At 40.7% G+C, this 17,676-nt stretch overlaps 1 protein-coding gene across 12 annotated transcripts in view; it reads right to left on the bottom strand.

The window, feature by feature from the left end:
* Positions 1 to 17,676, bottom strand: part of LOC135502055 (uncharacterized) — a 125,935-nt gene that overhangs the window by 103,934 nt on the left and 4,325 nt on the right. Inside the window, exon 1 of one of the 12 annotated variants that reach the window (XM_064794549.1) lies at positions 15 to 33. The exons of the other annotated variants lie outside the window; for them this stretch is intronic. The gene's annotated coding sequence lies outside the window, so the exon portion shown is untranslated. Of the gene's footprint in view, positions 1 to 14; positions 34 to 17,676 lie in introns of those variants that run through there. 12 annotated transcript variants of the gene reach the window in all.

Below are 17,676 nucleotides of genomic sequence, written 5' to 3'. Positions count from 1 at the left end.
TGCTAGTTACCCACCCGGAAAGAATTGTAATGTTCTTGAAAGACAAATGACCACCACAGGTGTGTAAATATATAGAATTAAATGTAAAGTGTGACCACATACATACAACTATATCACTATGATGTAAATCACAATACATTTAGATCTTGACATTGTGACCTAATCTTATCTCTGTGACTCGAGGGGCTTTGAATAACTGGTCTTTCTACAAATTCAATATTGAATTAAAATCCCTTTTTTAATAGACAGCCAAGATTGTTAAACAGAATTTGATTCATGACCAATCCTCAACATTTTGATAAATGTTGATGAAAATATTATACAAGCCATTTAGGTAAATGTACACACTGACCCGAACATAATTACAAACTAAAGTTCACAAGCCCATTTTGCAAATCAAACTGCATGCATCTGTCACTATATTTACTAAATTGTATACTGAACATTGCATCACCTCCATGTTTAAATGTACCTTTTCAAAGCCCCAGGCACACACATACAACATGTCAACAAGATCAATAGTCTACATATGTAGACACTATATTCAGTATGCATACATATCAAAGCGCAATCTGGTAACAGTAGTATGTTGCTCGTCTGGAGCCTCTTAAATGTATGTCACTACTGACAGATGGCAGCACTGTGGCTAGGCGTAGTTTCCTAGAAAAGTCCATGTGTTTATGTATGAAAATGAGTATTACTGTCAGTAACTGAGAGCGGAAATCCTGACATATCAGGCCGTTTCACTTGATATCTCTAAACTCCCATATAAAAACATGCACAAGAACGGAGGCATGTTGTAGAGCCTGTTTGCAAGAGGATGCACATGTATAGTGATGGGATATTCGGATATCATCAGTTGGCACTGTCAGCTTGAAGATACTGATAAAAGCACAGCAGTGCCAAGAGATTTTCTGGAAAGTGTCCATGATCTTACCCAAGCAAAAGATTGTAAGCGCGGGTCTGTATACACTGAACGACGATGCATAGTATCAACTAAAATGAAAGCAATCAACTCTTAGTTCTTCAACTAAACTATAGATGGAATTACTGCTGTTTTCCATTTTGCATCGCCCTTCAGTGACAGATGGCTTCATTCATTACCGGACTACACTCTATTACATAACACTCATCAATCAAACCACTTAGTGACCAATGGAGCAAATAACCAAGCAAACATCAACCGGCAACATATTGTTCATTTCTTTCTGATGTGTTCCAAGGATAAACAACTCAGCTGACAACAAATTAGTTGTATTTCCGAAACCCTGTAGCCAGATTTAAAAGCTATAGTCAGATAAGCCTACAGTTACACAAGAACTTGTGTTCAATGCCAGATGCACACCAGAACATTTCTAGAGAATCTGTTGATTCTACTAGAAAATTGAGAATGACAAGAATTTCATCAATATCTGTTTGGGAGGATGTGGATTATTTTTCGGGATGACTTAGTATTCAGCAGACCTTATCCAACACCCATTGTTTCCATGGTCTGACTAATCAACCTTCTGTACCAATAATTGGATGAGCTAATCTGTTGGCCCAGTCAATTCAGTGTATTATTAATATTTCATGAGGTCCCTGTTATTGTCCAGAAAACAGAAAAGCACTAGCTCGTACAGGTTTATGTGATGCCTTTATTTCAATACAGAGATGACATGGCTCAATTTTCATACACTGCACTGAAAGAATGAGTCACCCGGTCACTGGGCTCGAATGTCAGTCTCCTCCTCCAAATGATGGCACAGCCTTTCACATAGTCTCCATGAGTAGTAGATCCGTGAATTAAACAACAAAATTGATTTCTCTCGAATATACTTTGGATGTGCTCTCTCGCTTGAGCCAAAACCGAATCAATTTTCCAGACTGGCTTATTGTCTGGCCCAGACAAGTATTAGCCTGGTTTATTGTACAATTTCCTCTCAGTTCATTGACTCAGCCAACTCGTTTCATTCATTGTACAGTTTACACCACCAGTGCCCATGTCATATCATCAACTTTTCTGGTGAAATATTAATATTTGTAATCAAATAAACTGCTTGGAAGGGGTTCAAACTCATGACTTCCCAGTCAGAAGTTCATTACTACCTCATATCGAAGAGTTTAAAGGCTGTACATCCCACTGGCACTCAAAAATTACCGCTGGACCACTGCTGCTCCTCTTTTGAAGATTTCTGAAGTGATAGCAATTGATGATGCACAATTTCTGATCTATGTTTGATGTCTTAACCAGCGACACATTGGCTGATATGTGGCAATTCCATCTGATGTATTACACGATCTTACAATGGGAATCTGTCAGTTCGATTGCCGTCCCAAACAGATAATGGTGCATTTTTCTTCTGAGTCACAATGTCAATGAATAAACATGTGTAGTGCACAGATATACAAATGAGCTGCTATGACTTACAGAACTACAAGTCGGGTTTTGAAAGGAGTTGCTGTAGTGGGTATAGATGCACTGAATATACTGTTCACCAGGCCTATTAGGGGAGTTCAACTGAACCCCTCCCCTGTACTGTTGGCAAAGTCCCTCAGGCCACATGAAGTGACATATTCAATATCTGCCAAGGCTCAATTACACCATCCATATAAGTAGTGCTGTAGGTCATCACAATTTATACCTGTCGGCTAGATTCAGATTCCTTACAAGTTCCTGTACATCCAAGCTGAAGTAAGAGCAAACACAGCATCACTTACAGTCATATGATGCGGCAGAAACCTTGGGTACATCAGCGCCAGATCATGTATGACTATCATTTCTTTAGAATAACGAAAATCGATGAATTGAAATGAAGCCAATAAATCAACTGTTGACAGCGATCACATATCAATATGTTGCAGAGGTCAGAGGTCACATGCAGCTTTTTGAGAATATTTTATCTTATACTTAGGTATGCATATATCTCCCTAATCTGTGAATCCAGCTCTTGTGACTAGCCACTGTTTATCATCAGCAACAGGCTATCAAATTGAACAAAAGCATCCATTTATATTAGCTGAATATTATAGCAAGCTTCCCCAGAATCCAAATAGATAATTTCATCAAAATATCATTTGACATGGAAGGATGAATTATCTCTATGCTTCGAGTCCAGTACATCTCTATTCAGGGCTAAAATTGAACTAGCTTTCGTGATGTTATCAAGATTTTTAGCTTTTAAAGTTAATAGCTTTTAACAAGAAAGAAACCCTAGATTATTTGTTATTTTTATCTTCCAACCACACTACCCAACTGTTACAAGGAAACTTCCAATAACTGTCAAACCAACGACGCAACAGCACAGAGCAGGAGTTGGAAAAAAGTACTCTAGTAACATATCAGGGAACTAATGGGAATGGAACCTTCAATTAACCTAGGCTACCCGGATGAACAATTACTGAGAAGCAGCAATCGATGCAGAAATTACAGAAACCTGTTTCGTGTCGCATCTCATTTTGAAATGAATTTGTTTTTGCCGCGGTGATCTCAGCTATGGTAATGGTATTATCCCGACATTCGTCATGCAGGTCTTGTTTTAATGGCTGATACCATCATTACTGATACGACTGCTTCCATCACTTCATCAGGAGTTGATCTCCAGGGAGCTGATGAGGCTAAGAGTATCCCGGCAATCGTGAACCTTCCGGCTATGTTAACTTGGTTAACTTCACATTCTAACTGGGAATGAACAGAATTAGTCTCTCTCTTAGAGCAACAATGCTGTCACATGATCTCAGTTCTGTTTCACAAGCAAATAGCCCTTGTCCCAGTAACTCTTCACATTAGAAACCTATCTTGGGGACTGGCCACCTGTATCATGTCATGTGAATTAAGCATCATGCAAGAACATCAAAAGATTCATCGAAACAATCTCAAAAGCTGAGTTCTTCACATTAGAAACAAATCTTGTTGACAGGCCACCTGCTTCACATCACATGAATTAAGAGGCATCGGGCAAGAACAGCAAAAGATTTATCTGTGGTTGCTCTATGACATATGCTGATGTATCAGCCACCAAACTACAGCCAAGTGGCTAAGCGGCCAATGCAGCGCAGACCGAAGATACACGGAACATGCATCAGATATGGATGTAGCCGATAATATCAACATCCCAAACATCCGTCTGCCAACTTATACTGTATTTACAAACAGTGAAGTGAAATACTGTATTGATCAGAAGGAATGACAGATCATACATGTGGTTGACAGCAGCCTCTAGGGGCACCAGCTCTACTGGTTGAGACCGGTTCAAAGCACAGCGTTTTAGAGATACCACAAGCTCTTGGCATTGAATCAACTGAAGAGATGGGTGCAGACAGCACCTTATTAGGCATTTTCTTCAGATTACATGTAAAACCCTGTCACTGGAGAGGGGTTTTTATCTCCCCGCCTTGCCACCCAACACACTTCAATAGCAGCCACAACACCATACAGCCGTACACCGTTTTAACCTCTTCTCTAACGATGTCTGAGAGTTGATGATCGGTCATATGACTAGAATTTTAAGTAGTTTTAAGTCACCTTCCGACATCGCAGACAACGTGGTTGCTTGCAAGCATCAATGATTCAAAGAGATCCAGTACCTGTTAGTAATTTTGCATTCAATTCTCAGAACCCACCATAAATAAGAAATACTATTCATATCATAATAATACCACATTTTTTCCAAAGCTTTTTATTATCCGAGTTGTTTCAGAACAGGATATTGCCATGTCAGACGAAGATCATTCACTCTATTGAATTGATTGCAAACACTGAATACTCTGCTAAATTGCAGGAACCATATAAGATAGAGAGTGGAGATAAAAAGACAAGGGTTACCGTAATCACCTGGAAAGGCACATTGGATAAGCCCCGTTTCTCTAGGGCACTTCCTGCTGTGAAAAAACTGTGCTCATCCCAACAAGTATTTGGTACATTCAAAATACCCCCCTAGCACGGTTGGCGTCTTCTTATGATGTTTCTGCTCTGCCGAACACCATGCGAGCAGGTAATCAGAATTTCCAAATACACGCTTCAGCCAATAAGTGCAGTTTTCCTGAAGTAGAAAGCACTCCAGTGGATTGAGGATTTCACCTCTACCCTTTTGGTGTTGGCTAACCTGATAAAAAAGACATGGATAAACGTCAAGAAGAAACTAATAGAATATTTATACCACCGTTTCAGACTCCTGAAGAAAGTGCTAATTTGAATACCAGTACATGTATCCTTTTCCAATGAATAGTCACAGCTAACTCACCTCGGTCCTGTATTCTACTCTTCTTCTCGCTTGGAACAATCTGGGCATATAAAACATGCCCAACAATAGAAAGAACAGACCATTTTCATTTATTCCTCCAGCATCCTGTGGCCTTTCCATCAGCACAATAACACTTGGCTTCCGTCTGCATGTCTCCAGAATCAACACCACCGCTATATTACCATGGTTATTGGTGTTTCTTGGGGCAACAACATCCAGGCAATGCTACATACTTCATGATGTAACATTTTAACAGATGGTACAGTAAGAGGCAATCTGCTTCGAGAAAGTTCTGAATTGCTTGTTTTGCCAAATGAGAAACATCATAAAGGCAAAGTCTAATCAAGATTCCTACTGTTTTAAATCGTTTGATAAAAACTTGGCAAAACTAATGTGCCAAGCTGATGCGACGAGAGCACAAGCAACAACAACCTCCTTCACTCTGGCATTCACACAACAGGGAGGCTTAGAACAACCTACTTCACTTCCTTTACTTTTGCCAACATCATCAACAGAACAAAGGCGGTGTTGGCTCCACGATAGGAGCAGCCAACACCAAAGTGTGATGTGCGTACAAGAGTGATTTCTCAATCGAAACTGACATCGAGATAACCCACGCTTGTTGCCTTGTGTTGGCTCAGTCCATGTCTAGAGTGACGAAGATGTCATGACACTGGGCAACCATACTGGTGTGCCAGGAAATGAAGTGACTATTAGTAGAGTTTCTATTCATATATCACTAATCTCATCTTTAGCTGAGGTTTTTATTTGTGTTTTTTCCCTCTGCAAACTGACTCGTTACCTCACTCCGCACCAACTGCTAATTCAGAGTTTCCATGCACTTTTTCGACATGATAGATGACATAGCCGCATACTAACAAGCTACTCTCCAACAGCTAGGTAGTAATGAGTGGACCACTAGCTGCTTGAATGCTGCTAGGATTAGTTATCACTGAATAGCTAATATCTAAGATTATCATGTAACTGTTCGCAGTCAATATTTTATTCAAATTTCCACCAGATCAGCAAAGGTTGCTATCAACCGACCAGTTTATGTCAAAGATGATCCTCGAAGCAAAACATGGCAACTAAATGACAGAATCAATGCATCATTTCGATGCTTAAAAACGATATGGTGACTATAAAGAGAAAACTGTTGCATTGTCGGCAAAGCTGACATGATGATGTCACTGCATGTTTGGAGAGACAGATGCCCCCTGGTGAATCAATTCGGACCTAATCTAAATGGGGATACTTCTGATTCAAACACAGCCAGACCGGCGCATCTTTTTTTGTTTTACTGATAGATAATGCTATTATCCCGGCCCTTTTATCAATAAGCGTATGTCTCATACAAGTTATATTGAGAATCATAGTCTGTAGCAGAATAACATGATCCAGTTCCTCATGACCTTACATGGATCAAATTATAATCATAAATATAGCAGATATTAAATCGTTCATCACAAGGGTTGTCGTGCAGACAATAATCTTTTGATAACAAAATCATCCCTCTTTCATTAAAGATGAAAGCCGCTGCTTCCAGAAATAGCATAAGAGGATTCACGTAATAAAATCGATTAGAAACGTTTTTCAATCATATTGAGACTGCATCCTACAGGCAAACAAGTGTTCTATTGGGCTATATATGACTTTGCCAATCACAGAAACTTTCAATTCTAAACATCGACAAGCATATATTGCCACAACCTGACACATTCCTGGAAGACAACCCTTTGTACCAGTGTTCTAACTCTGCATACCGCTTTCCACAACAGCTTCTAAAAACATTTGCTAGTTTCATCATGTTGTGTAAACCTGCCCTCACAGCGTTTGTTTGCACCAGCGCTGACACTGCTGCTTCAACAAGGCAAGGCAAACATGACTTTCTACCATTCATGTTTCTTGGTAATTGGTACCCAAGGGCAATAATGGAGTCTGGGTGATAGAGCCTCATTAATTGGATTTCTTCTGTGATCATTGTTTCAACAGTGGTAAAAAGTGACTCTTTGGATTATTATCATCCCAGTCTCTTTCAACTTTTTAAAATGGTTTCAAAGGGCTGCTACAAAGTGTCTAGAACCTGACCAGTAGTAGAACCTAGCAGTGACTCAGCCAGCAGCCTAACCCACAACCTCTTGATCATAGAGGCAGACAACTTTCTTTCACTCCGCTTCCACAACTGGTGTTGAGCAGAGAAAAAGCGCAGGGTTAGCTGCTTACTGTAATAGAGAATGCACTTCTCCATCAATCTCCTCATGAAAACAAACCAAGTCGAAAGCTATTTCTCTCAAACAATAGATGCAGACCATTGAAGTGACTTCCAAGATTCTGGACTAATCCCACTCATCTCTCTTCGGCATAAATTGGCCCCAAGTGTTGCTCACCACAAAATGCGATGATGGATTCATCGAAACAATCTCAAAAGCTGAGTTCTTCACATTAGAAACAAATCTTGTTGACAGGCCACCTGCTTCACATCACATGAATTAAGAGGCATCGGGCAAGAACAGCAAAAGATTTATCTGTGGTTGCTCTATGACATATGCTGATGTATCAGCCACCAAACTACAGCCAAGTGGCTAAGCGGCCAATGCAGCGCAGACCGAAGATACACGGAACATGCATCAGATATGGATGTAGCCGATAATATCAACATCCCAAACATCCGTCTGCCAACTTATACTGTATTTACAAACAGTGAAGTGAAATACTGTATTGATCAGAAGGAATGACAGATCATACATGTGGTTGACAGCAGCCTCTAGGGGCACCAGCTCTACTGGTTGAGACCGGTTCAAAGCACAGCGTTTTAGAGATACCACAAGCTCTTGGCATTGAATCAACTGAAGAGATGGGTGCAGACAGCACCTTATTAGGCATTTTCTTCAGATTACATGTAAAACCCTGTCACTGGAGAGGGGTTTTTATCTCCCCGCCTTGCCACCCAACACACTTCAATAGCAGCCACAACACCATACAGCCGTACACCGTTTTAACCTCTTCTCTAACGATGTCTGAGAGTTGATGATCGGTCATATGACTAGAATTTTAAGTAGTTTTAAGTCACCTTCCGACATCGCAGACAACGTGGTTGCTTGCAAGCATCAATGATTCAAAGAGATCCAGTACCTGTTAGTAATTTTGCATTCAATTCTCAGAACCCACCATAAATAAGAAATACTATTCATATCATAATAATACCACATTTTTTCCAAAGCTTTTTATTATCCGAGTTGTTTCAGAACAGGATATTGCCATGTCAGACGAAGATCATTCACTCTATTGAATTGATTGCAAACACTGAATACTCTGCTAAATTGCAGGAACCATATAAGATAGAGAGTGGAGATAAAAAGACAAGGGTTACCGTAATCACCTGGAAAGGCACATTGGATAAGCCCCGTTTCTCTAGGGCACTTCCTGCTGTGAAAAAACTGTGCTCATCCCAACAAGTATTTGGTACATTCAAAATACCCCCCTAGCACGGTTGGCGTCTTCTTATGATGTTTCTGCCGAACACCATGCGAGCAGGTAATCAGAATTTCCAAATACACGCTTCAGCCAATAAGTGCAGTTTTCCTGAAGTAGAAAGCACTCCAGTGGATTGAGGATTTCACCTCTACCCTTTTGGTGTTGGCTAACCTGATAAAAAAGACATGGATAAACGTCAAGAAGAAACTAATAGAATATTTATACCACCGTTTCAGACTCCTGAAGAAAGTGCTAATTTGAATACCAGTACATGTATCCTTTTCCAATGAATAGTCACAGCTAACTCACCTCGGTCCTGTATTCTACTCTTCTTCTCGCTTGGAACAATCTGGGCATATAAAACATGCCCAACAATAGAAAGAACAGACCATTTTCATTTATTCCTCCAGCATCCTGTGGCCTTTCCATCAGCACAATAACACTTGGCTTCCGTCTGCATGTCTCCAGAATCAACACCACCGCTATATTACCATGGTTATTGGTGTTTCTTGGGGCAACAACATCCAGGCAATGCTACATACTTCATGATGTAACATTTTAACAGATGGTACAGTAAGAGGCAATCTGCTTCGAGAAAGTTCTGAATTGCTTGTTTTGCCAAATGAGAAACATCATAAAGGCAAAGTCTAATCAAGATTCCTACTGTTTTAAATCGTTTGATAAAAACTTGGCAAAACTAATGTGCCAAGCTGATGCGACGAGAGCACAAGCAACAACAACCTCCTTCACTCTGGCATTCACACAACAGGGAGGCTTAGAACAACCTACTTCACTTCCTTTACTTTTGCCAACATCATCAACAGAACAAAGGCGGTGTTGGCTCCACGATAGGAGCAGCCAACACCAAAGTGTGATGTGCGTACAAGAGTGATTTCTCAATCGAAACTGACATCGAGATAACCCACGCTTGTTGCCTTGTGTTGGCTCAGTCCATGTCTAGAGTGACGAAGATGTCATGACACTGGGCAACCATACTGGTGTGCCAGGAAATGAAGTGACTATTAGTAGAGTTTCTATTCATATATCACTAATCTCATCTTTAGCTGAGGTTTTTATTTGTGTTTTTTCCCTCTGCAAACTGACTCGTTACCTCACTCCGCACCAACTGCTAATTCAGAGTTTCCATGCACTTTTTCGACATGATAGATGACATAGCCGCATACTAACAAGCTACTCTCCAACAGCTAGGTAGTAATGAGTGGACCACTAGCTGCTTGAATGCTGCTAGGATTAGTTATCACTGAATAGCTAATATCTAAGATTATCATGTAACTGTTCGCAGTCAATATTTTATTCAAATTTCCACCAGATCAGCAAAGGTTGCTATCAACCGACCAGTTTATGTCAAAGATGATCCTCGAAGCAAAACATGGCAACTAAATGACAGAATCAATGCATCATTTCGATGCTTAAAAACGATATGGTGACTATAAAGAGAAAACTGTTGCATTGTCGGCAAAGCTGACATGATGATGTCACTGCATGTTTGGAGAGACAGATGCCCCCTGGTGAATCAATTCGGACCTAATCTAAATGGGGATACTTCTGATTCAAACACAGCCAGACCGGCGCATCTTTTTTTGTTTTACTGATAGATAATGCTATTATCCCGGCCCTTTTATCAATAAGCGTATGTCTCATACAAGTTATATTGAGAATCATAGTCTGTAGCAGAATAACATGATCCAGTTCCTCATGACCTTACATGGATCAAATTATAATCATAAATATAGCAGATATTAAATCGTTCATCACAAGGGTTGTCGTGCAGACAATAATCTTTTGATAACAAAATCATCCCTCTTTCATTAAAGATGAAAGCCGCTGCTTCCAGAAATAGCATAAGAGGATTCACGTAATAAAATCGATTAGAAACGTTTTTCAATCATATTGAGACTGCATCCTACAGGCAAACAAGTGTTCTATTGGGCTATATATGACTTTGCCAATCACAGAAACTTTCAATTCTAAACATCGACAAGCATATATTGCCACAACCTGACACATTCCTGGAAGACAACCCTTTGTACCAGTGTTCTAACTCTGCATACCGCTTTCCACAACAGCTTCTAAAAACATTTGCTAGTTTCATCATGTTGTGTAAACCTGCCCTCACAGCGTTTGTTTGCACCAGCGCTGACACTGCTGCTTCAACAAGGCAAGGCAAACATGACTTTCTACCATTCATGTTTCTTGGTAATTGGTACCCAAGGGCAATAATGGAGTCTGGGTGATAGAGCCTCATTAATTGGATTTCTTCTGTGATCATTGTTTCAACAGTGGTAAAAAGTGACTCTTTGGATTATTATCATCCCAGTCTCTTTCAACTTTTTAAAATGGTTTCAAAGGGCTGCTACAAAGTGTCTAGAACCTGACCAGTAGTAGAACCTAGCAGTGACTCAGCCAGCAGCCTAACCCACAACCTCTTGATCATAGAGGCAGACAACTTTCTTTCACTCCGCTTCCACAACTGGTGTTGAGCAGAGAAAAAGCGCAGGGTTAGCTGCTTACTGTAATAGAGAATGCACTTCTCCATCAATCTCCTCATGAAAACAAACCAAGTCGAAAGCTATTTCTCTCAAACAATAGATGCAGACCATTGAAGTGACTTCCAAGATTCTGGACTAATCCCACTCATCTCTCTTCGGCATAAATTGGCCCCAAGTGTTGCTCACCACAAAATGCGATGATGGACTGCACCATTAATCAAAGCAGACAAGTGGAATGGAAGACTATAGCTTTTTTCCCCAAAGTATAAAATGTTACTGAGGAGATGATGACTAATCCCTAATTGTAACCATGCAGCATCACTGCATGTCTTTGTGGTATTACGTGGCTGACCAGGCTGACCTTTAAGATTATTAATTCATTTTCTTTTCATAATATTCAATTCAAATCCAGGACTGACAAACACATGGCTGTGGCGCTGTCAGACTCTTTTTTTAAGAAAGTCAAACCCGCTTCTCACACAAAATTCAACCACATACAGATTCTACCAAACATTATACATGGTTTATTGATTCAAAAGACTTGTTTTTCTCCTTTAGAATATTGTCTCATCTGGCATTTCATGCACAATTAATTCGTTGGTGAGAATAATATTCAAACAGAACAAGTCCCACTGGAAAAGAAACATGTTTTAATGGAGGTTAGCTTCATAATCATAAAATCCACAGCCAGTGAATCATACAAAAACACTTCGATAAACTCGCAACATACATGTAGGTGGTGTCTTTATCATCAGTGCCATCATGAGTAACAGTTTTTCAAACCCACTTTATACCCTCTGCAAGATATTGCTGCTTTTTACAGTGCTCCTCAAACTGCTGCTTTTCCATGTTGCATTCTGAAAGTGACTTTTCTCAAATTTCTTTCAACTCCTCTCTGCGGCGTGTCCCTAATGCATGTAATTTAGTAATTGTAATGCATTGATCAGTACAAAGATGATCGTTGCACGGAGGGCTAACTTCAGTCCATGCAGTTGGGATTAAAATTGGAACAGCGTGATAATTCAGTCAGATTTAGTATCTTTTCAATTTAAAATATGTACTCTGATGATGGAATGTGCTTACCATATAGTGGAAGGTGACTGGGCAGCCGACAACTTGGTAGTAATGCCCTTTAAATATTGCCATTAACATTGCTAGCTTGATATCAACTGGTCATGCAGACAATTAAATATAATGTTTTCACCCCAAAATGACCCAGTAACCCACTTTCAAAGAAGAGAACAATGCAATTATACAGGAAATCATGGCAGAATGGTCACACTGGACTTGTTCAGTAGAACTGCCGCATGTAAATTGATGAAAAATAGAATACACAGGATGTTGTGACTAAATTCGTTGCAGGTAAGAATGCTCATCCCCATCACAGCAAACACTGGATGGGCTTGATGAGAAAGAGACAAAACCCTACAATCCATGTTATACCGAGGAGCTCGAGACAAATAAATACGATATCTTTATCATATTATATTGATCAAGGGTGATAGAAATCAAATCAGGGTGAATATCCAGCTCCAATTTCTCTTTACCAATATGCCAATATCAATCAGGCAGAGCTATCAAAGGGGGTCCATATGATATGACAGGCAGATCATATTTAGCTGCTACATAAATGATAAGGGGCATATTACACAAACAGGGCTCTGAATGGCTACTTGATAGGCTATATTGGTTCCATGAACCACTTGGATATGCACCAGCAGTAATGTCTTCATAATATGATTTGGTTGTTTTCATCACTTCTTCTAGGCAGCATCAGATGCACCACAAGCAAGGCCCTGAGTACCATCTGGCAAGGCAATATTGGTTTTTATGCCTCCACTTGGATAGGAACTAGTGCTGAGTGTATATTTTCGTCCATCTGCCATTCTGGTGTCTGTCGATAGCATGGGTAACCAAAAGCAGTGGACTCACACTTGTCAGGTTTTTCTGTCAGTCCACAATAGTTGAATTTGTCCGCAAAGAAACAAAAAGATACGGGAATACCGGTCCTTGAAAATTCATTTTCTTTGCTAAGACTAGATCAACTTGTTTTGATGCATGACAAAGTCATCGAACTCAAAGAATCTAGCGCAAAGCAAAGAGAAGTCTGGTGCAGGGAAAAGTTTCATCCTCTGTTCTAATGTTTGCATGGAAGTCATGTTTCTTAGATGTGATGCTTATCTATTCTCTTGGAAGTATTAGCCTGAGATGTATGTGAATGGAATAAATCATCGAGCTAGTTTGAAGTCGCGTTTCATCATGTTGATTTTCATAGTATGCGGAATGCCTTGTGATGACACTTTTGAAAAAGACTGCAACGATTATGATATTGGTAATCTCCAAAGTTGTTCTACAATGCATGGAGTAAGAAAAAGGCTAGGACCATTCAATCTGACTAAAGCATAGTCAAGAAAATGGTATGGACCCAAAAGAGTTGGGTTGGTGGAACTGTTTTGGAAGTGGATAGAAGATCTGCCTGTGAATCACATGATCTGTGCTTGATGATGCTGGCTGAGTTTGAAGTCTCTGTCAACATCATACTGACCTTTCCCCAGAATTTATAGTTGGTGCCACTCCGCCAGGGGGTACTGGTACATGTCCAACAAGACTTCCCACGTTTTGAAAGTCCTTGGGTCACGTCACCCCATGTGTTCCAAGTAATGATGGTTGCCATCCAATTGGAGCTATCTTCCCGGAATGCTTAATTATTGATGCTGTGGTCAAGAGCTGCGAGTGGTACAGTAACTGATAGTCTGCTGACCAGAACCCCAACCACTCTAATATTTACTTGTGGTGGTGTGGTTTGCAAAGGCTGACTTGGCGGTTCATTCTCTGGAGAAATTAGAAAGTGGTGACTGGAATATCATCAGGCTTGTGTCTGTGGTATAGTTCGTTTCTCTTAGATCCTGGACATGTAGGTTTATGAATCTCCATTTGGGATTGGTTTTATCTGCTGCTGTGGCTCTGTGCGTTCTTAATCACATTTTAAGGACTCCGTGGGAATTGGCAAGATTGCACTTGATGATCTTAATGGACCAACAGATTTATTACGGGCTTTTATCCCAAGCTGTGAGCTGCCCACTCACCTTCCACTCTACAGTTATTCATCATCAATACTGGGACAATGAATTTTATTTTCATCAAATTGTAGTGTGTTGCCATCAATGCCTCTGGAATCTAGCGCTATCACACCAACTGTCCCTCACAACTACATAATAATACATGCAGCTCTTGACTGATATTGGTTTGCTAGAGGAGAATTTCAATATCATGTAGATTGGTTGTAGTCAAGATCCAGCCACCATGGTGCAATGTTCTCCTTATATTGTGTAATTGTAACTTGAGAAACACTACACAGAGGAAATCTTGTTGAAGCATTTATTGCCAGTGTTGAGACGGTGACAGACTAGCGTATCATGTCGCATCAGAATTTTATTTTGGCTGTGGGGGATTACATGATTTCTTTTGGTGTTTCCAATCAAAAGCATTTTTGGCAATTTTCAATAACACAACACTCAGTCATTCCCAAAATCTGAAAAAAGAAAACGTCCGCGAATATTGGCCAGCTTACAGTATTTTGTGTTGTAGTAGAGCTTCTATTCTTGGCATTGTTGAATCATGTTTTTCGCGATATTCAACATGCACTATTGCCACCACTACGGTAATAAATTGGCCTCAAGTTGATTGATCCAAACCTAATAAGCCCATTAATTACATCACTTAGGTCCAGATGAACAACTGCAGTCGATATTCGTCTGGTTATTATTGTCAAAGCTGCGGTCCACAGTACAGGGTTTATCTCTGTTGTTCATCTCCGACGAGGGATTTGCTAATCTCCCCTGCCCCGTTCCCGTCACATATTTCAAAGCCGCGCAGACATCTGGCTCCACTGTCTCGAATATTGATCTGATCCTGATGCAGCGACAGGGCGGATGGAAACACTTGGTCAATTCAGTCACCATTTTCCTCAAATGGTAATCTAAATAGGATGCCAGGAGGTTAGGGGTTTTAATTCATGAATGATTACGGAGACTGTCGGTCCTGTTGCTCCTGTGGCAGGCAAGCAATCAGATATCCTGAATTACTTGTTGTGAGGGGGGAAGAGGGTATTTGTCTCTGATAACTGTTCATCCAAAATCCTGCTAATCCCAACATTTGATTTTCAGCCTAGCCTATTGTCCCAAAAAACCTTTCCCCTCTTTTGAGTGATTGTGTCATTTCATACATCCTAAACCTTAGGAATTGATGGCCATGCACTTTTAAAAATGAATCCAGGCAGGGATTTTTGAGTGGCAATAGACAGGAAAAGTATAACCTTTCAATGAACTGTGAGTGTTAAGACAGAATGGTTAGAGATATTCAGCTGGCTAGATGTACATCATCTCGATCCTAAGTATATTTTTGTGACTCTGTCTCCATGGGGAGATATAAGACAAATTTCTAAAGGCTTGGTTAAAATTGAGTGTTGCATTATTCTCTTAAATAACTCTATGAAAACAACAATATGCACCAGATTAGGTCTAGGAAACGGTAGTACATGGAATATGAGATAAAGTGTCGTGTATCACATTGGTTTTCTATAGAAGTGGGCAGAAGGCAATTCTGTTTGCTGTAGTCTATTGTATACTAAAAAACTTCCAACTCTTCTGACTATAACAGATCATTTGGCAGAGAAGTTCTCTGATAGGAGGGCACAATGACAGATAAACTCTGATAATAGGACACATCATGGAGAACTCTGATTGGAGGACGGTAATTCTTGGAGGACATGTGGTAGAAAGCTCTGATAGTAGGGCATGCGGTAGAGTACATATGGCAGTGAATTTTGATGGGAACAGATGTGGCAGAGAACTTTGATAGAAGGGCACTCATTAGAGTACCCCGATTGGGATCATGGCAAAAAAACCTTTGATTGGAGGACAGGTGGTTGAGAGGAGGACGCATAGTAGAGAACTGATTGGAGAACACCTGCCATCCCATGGTTGGGAACGCGGACAGGAGAACACATGGCAGAGGACTGCCAGGGAGCTATGATAGGAGGACACACTCTAGAGAACTGTAACAGAAGGGCACGGCACGCAGCAGAGAATTCTGACATGTCTGATGAAGGGGGGGGGCATGTGGTGAGATGAACATCAGTTGTTCAGGGCCTTGGTTCAATAGGAGGCAGCTCAGTCGGAAGACGTGTCCCTTTTGACATGCATGCTGCACTACAGTGTATGTTTCAACTCTTGTTCTGACATAACGGGATTAAAATTGACATTTCAGGGATTAACTCTGAAGCTATCATTGGTTGTATACATGTCCTGCTGGAGAAGGTATACTGTACCAGCCTACACATGGATGCCAGGCAACTCGAGATGCCAAGTTCAGATAGTTTAAAAAGTGCGGAGTGAACTTCTTGAAACCAAATGAATTGGTTGTACTATTAAAGTTCTCTATGGTTTGGCCAAATAATGAAGAGCAGTGACACCCAGAGGAGCAAGAACACTGGTTGCATCTCCAGGAAAGGATCAACCTGTTTCCTCTCAAATACGGTCCTGCAGGGCTGGTTTGATTTTAAGCTAATTAGGGTGTAATAGCCGGGGATATCTCCATGGAGATGGGCAAGGCGAATGGGTCTGCATACTGATGTCCTTTGGGTCATTAGGTTGGGATGAGAATCTTGTCATGTTTGTGATGAAGGGTTGCTCTTCATCATGTGCATACAAGGCATGGCGTTGTGGTTCTGGTCTGACGTTGAAACATGGATGGTACAGGAAGCACTTGTGTCCCTTTAGAAGTGTGTACCACTCCCCACATCTTCGCTTGGGATTTCGCCAGCTGGAGATTTAGACTTGGCCATTGATTCAAATCATTTCAGCGTATTTTGCCAAGTTCTGATTAATTGAAACCTGCCTCAAATATCCAGTTGTTGCTAAAAATGTTACCAAGGAAAAGTGCCCCCAACTGCAATGAAGACATGTCCTGTCTGACAAACGTAAAGAGCCTGGGTTTCTGTCCCAAATAGCCTGGTGATCAATTCTAGGGCCAGCCACGTGATCATCCTCGAACACCTCTCCTTGCTTGGTGGACTGAAGTTCAGGATACCACGTGATAGGCGGGCATGCTAACCATTAAACCATTGCAGAGCGCTTGACTGAGCAATACATGCCAACTACAGACATGCTGCTGATCTAGCACCATTACATCAGCGGCTATCACAGTCATGTCATTACGACACTGCCCCGGCTCTTTCCGATTGCATTACCAGTTACTGTAAGTGCTCCATCAATATTTCACTACAATTGACACCATTAGCACCACACAAAAACACTAATTTATGTAACAACATTAACTAAACATCTCCAAGAGAGATTCCACGGACCACTCAAGGCAGTAATCAGGCATCATCAACTCTATCTACATGTAAGCACTGATACAATCAACACATCAAGCAACTACATTGAAGGCATCTCCCCCTCCAACAA

The sequence above is a fragment of the Lineus longissimus genome, chromosome 2, assembly GCF_910592395.1.
Source record: "Lineus longissimus chromosome 2, tnLinLong1.2, whole genome shotgun sequence".
Taxonomy (NCBI): Eukaryota; Metazoa; Nemertea; class Pilidiophora; order Heteronemertea; family Lineidae; genus Lineus; species Lineus longissimus.
This window is presented reverse-complemented; position numbering and strand designations above follow the sequence as displayed.